Source organism: Quercus robur, chromosome 3, assembly GCF_932294415.1.
Source record: "Quercus robur chromosome 3, dhQueRobu3.1, whole genome shotgun sequence".
Lineage (NCBI taxonomy): Eukaryota > Viridiplantae > Streptophyta > Magnoliopsida > Fagales > Fagaceae > Quercus > Quercus robur.
This window is the reverse complement of record NC_065536.1, coordinates 1-4,465: the sequence shown is the minus strand read 5'-3', so window position 1 is coordinate 4,465 and position 4,465 is coordinate 1.

The following is a 4,465-nucleotide window of genomic DNA, read 5'->3' as shown; positions in this document are numbered from 1 at the left end:
TATTATTTTTTCGATCATGCTATAACATTTCTCTAATTTTTCTGTCATTATAATGCTGCCTTCATAAGTTCTTCAATCAGTTTTTATGCTTTAGGGGTGTATCGGTTATTTTTTATGTTCCGAGTGTATTTTAGATAGCTCCAATGATTATGAGGGCATTGTGGTCATTTTTTGATTTATAGGGGTATATTGGTCTTATTTTAGTCATCAAGGGGTATTTTGGTCTTTTTTAAACATTGGGGGATATTTATGGTCGGTTTCCATGTTTCCGAGGGTATTTTGCTAATTTTATGCGCTTTAGGGGGTGGGGTTGGTCATTTTTTAAAGTTTCGAGAGTGTTTTGGTCATTATTTAGGTTTCAGAGGTAATTTGGTCATTTCCTTTTTTTCCTGCGGTGCATTGGTCTTTATTTCGGTATCGGGTGTATGTTGGACATTTTTTGTGGTTATGAGGGCATTGTGGTCATTTTTTCAATTTATAGGGCTATTTTGGTATTATTCAAGTAATCGAGGGGTTTTCCACCTTTTTCAGGCATAGGGGTACTTTTGTCATTTTCTAGCTTTTAGGAGGTATTTCAGTCATTTTTTATGTTTCGGGAGTGTATCGGTCTTTTTCTGGGTGTCGGGTGTGTTTTGGACATTTTTTTGTCTTTCTGGGGGCATTTTCGTCATTTATTATGAAGTAGATTGAAGATCACAAACAAGTACCAAGAAAACAAATAACTTTAGGTTTACCAAAATTTATTAGGCAGTGGGCACGTGCATTTCTTGGCTTTTAATATATATTGCACAACAACAACAAAATTTCTTGAGCTGAGAGATGATTCCTTATCATGTATGCTTATCGTTTTGTTTTGTGAAAGTGTTTATTGCTTAAATTCCATGGAATTTCAATCAGCTTTCCACTTAATGCCTCGGTACATTTTCACTAAACTTTTTGTTAGTTGCATGAATTATGTATATAATTCTATCTGTGCCTTTGGAAAAGTTCAATGAATTAAAATCAGGGCAAAATCTAAATATAATTCTTATACATTCAGTTTTCCAATTAAATCTTGACATTAGTTAAATTAATCAACCAATGCAATATAAACAATGTTACCTTTTACAAATACAATTAAATTCAATACAATCATGTGTTTGAATGTAATTCTGTATTTGAATTTAATTGTAATTCTGTATTCTTAAAAAAATTGTATTTAAGTTTTGCTCTTAAAGTTAATCCTATGTTAGTTGGTCATTGTTTTCCCCTCTTTGTGGTTAGATCATTTCCACTTCAAAACTTTAAATGGGTTGGAGTATTGGCAGTGGCAATGCCACGTGCAACTCAGGGTGTTCCTTGAAGAAAAACCTGAAATTTTTTATTTTTTTATTTTTTATATTTGCTCTATATTAGGAACACCCTCAAATTATTAAAAAAAAAAAGCCCAAAAAAAATTTTTGAACTAAAATTTGGGAAAAAAAAAATTATTGTAATAAAGCCTAGCCCACAGCAAGCCCAACAGATTACAAAGGTAGCAAACCCACAGATTCTAAAAAAAAAAAAAAACAGAGCAATGCCTCAATCCCTAAAGGTTTAAATCAGAAATCACTAAAGGCTTTATAAAAAAAAAAAAAAAATCACTAAAGGCCTAAAGCAAACCTAAAGACAGAACAACGCCTCAATCCCTCAGAGCAACGCCGCTTGAGCCTCAAGCCAACAAATGGAGATTGGATTGGTCACGTCGCCAGTGGTAGAGCCACGTTGGTGGGGCTGAGGGGCGAGGGGGGAGCCACATCAATGACAACAGATTCATCTAGCTTTTCATCCATAGCCGCAAGTTCGCTAAAATCTCATTCCAACGTACCTAAAGCAATAGAGCAACATATGCATGATGCAATGATGTCAACCATAACAAGTGAGTCTTCACAATTTTCTCAGTCTCTGGCATCCTAATCTGATTTGCCATTTTTTTTCTTCTGTTTTTCTTTTCATTACTTCTTTGGTTCTTCCGTTGTTTATGAAGTAGAGTACTAGAGTGTTATATTTTGCCCAACCAAGAAACACTTATCAATTGCCTATTGCCTCTACCATGTGTATGGTTGAACTTGAAGTCTTCAAAAGCAATTGATAATACCCACAGAAGTGGTTAGGTATGGGCCATATGATTTTTCCTTTTCATGCTTATTTGTTGTTAAAGTATTTTATATTATATAACATTATATCATATCTAAAATAATACTAGAAAATTTAATTATTTGTATTTAATAAGATTTTTTATACATTTAAATTTTTTATGAGCATTTTAGACATTGAAATTTGAAAAAAAAATTTGTCTACTATTGGTATTTGCTAAATCTCAGTCATTATACTTAGTGGGTTATAATTTAATTGATAATATGGGCAAAGATAATAATCATTAATTCATTCTTCAAAAGAAAGAAATATAATAATTCAGAAAATAATACACTTCTAGGTTTTAATTGGGGAAAGTAAATGCACATGGGGTGTGTGCTAGTGCAATTAATAAACAATAATTAATAATTTAATTAACCAATACATTATAAAAGACAAACAAATTAAATTATGTTAGGCTAAATAACAATTAATAATTTTATAATTAATGAAACAACAATATAAAAAATTATAGTTTATAAAAGACAAACAAATTAATGAAACAACTGAATAACAATAATTAATAATTTTATTATTATTGTAGCATTGATAACGAGACTATCATGTAACGATTTCAAAAAATGAAAACTCGTAAAAGGCAATTGTAAACTTTATGTATTTGCGTATTTTTTGATTGTTGTTGTTGTTGTCAATATACAAAATTTTCTTTTTATTAGATTGTGTAATTTATGCATATTGAGGAACACCCTAAAAAAATTTCTTGAAGTTGCCACTTGGGTTTGAATACAGTGCGGTATCCTATAAAACCAGAGCCGCTAGCTACGAGCAATTACACAAAGAGGAACAAAACAAATTGTCTCTTCATGGAGTTGCACATAACGTGGAAGTACATGTGACACCTTCCTGACCAAGTAGAACTAATATTCGCTACATGTAAGAGTCATGTGACTAAACAAGCAGTGATTGTATAACATGAAGTACGGGCACAACAATAAAGCCATACATAAGACTACTTTCTTTGTTTTTTATTCCTCTGATGTTTATGCAGTGAGGAAGTTCGTAGATTCCGCAATGGATGTTTTTATTGTGCATGTATGCTTTAAGCCTCAAACTGGTCTGACCAAAATTAAAAAGTCTCTGTACGTAAATTTTTCATCACTACATAATTTTGAATCTATGGCTAATAGTTTGAAATAATTGAGAAGATAGAGGCAAAAACAAACAAGGAATTTAATGATCACAATTTATTGACCTATAGGGTTTAGGGTTTTAGGGTTTAGGGTTTAGGGTTTAGGGGTTTAGGGTTTAGGGTTTTAGGGTTTTAGGGTTTAGGGTTTAGGGTTTAGGGTTTAGGGTTTAGGGTTTAGGGTTTAGGGTTTAGGGTTTAGGGTTTAGGGTTTAGGGTTTAGGGTTTAGGGTTTAGGGTTTAGGGTTTAGGGTTTAGGGTTTAGGGTTTAGGGTTTAGGGTTTAGGGTTTAGGGTTTAGGGTTTAGGGTTTAGGGTTTAGGGTTTAGGGTTTAGGGTTTAGGGTTTAGGGTTTAGGGTTTAGGGTTTAGGGTTTAGGGTTTAGGGTTTAGGGTTTAGGGTTTAGGGTTTAGGGTTTAGGGTTTAGGGTTTAGGGTTTAGGGTTTAGGGTTTAGGGTTTAGGGTTTAGGGTTTAGGGTTTAGGGTTTAGGGTTTAGGGTTTAGGGTTTAGGGTTTAGGGTTTAGGGTTTAGGGTTTAGGGTTTAGGGTTTAGGGTTTAGGGTTTAGGGTTTAGGGTTTAGGGTTTAGGGTTTAGGGTTTAGGGTTTAGGGTTTAGGGTTTAGGGTTTAGGGTTTAGGGTTTAGGGTTTAGGGTTTAGGGTTTAGGGTTTAGGGTTTAGGGTTTAGGGTTTAGGGTTTAGGGTTTAGGGTTTAGGGTTTAGGGTTTAGGGTTTAGGGTTTAGGGTTTAGGGGTTTAGGGTTTAGGGTTTAGGGTTTAGGGTTTAGGGTTTAGGGTTTAGGGTTTAGGGTTTAGGGTTTAGGGTTTAGGGTTTAGGGTTTAGGGTTTAGGGTTTAGGGTTTAGGGTTTAGGGTTTAGGGTTTAGGGTTTAGGGTTTAGGGTTTAGGGTTTAGGGTTTAGGGTTTAGGGTTTAGGGTTTAGGGTTTAGGGTTTAGGGTTTAGGGTTTAGGGTTTAGGGTTTAGGGTTTAGGGTTTAGGGTTTAGGGTTTAGGGTTTAGGGTTTAGGGTTTAGGGTTTAGGGTTTAGGGTTTAGGGTTTGGGTTTAGGGTTTAGGGTTTAGGGTTTAGGGTTTAGGGTTTAGGGTTTAGGGTTTAGGGTTTAGGGTTTAGGGTTTAGGGTTTAGGGTTTAGGGTTTAGGGTTTAGGGT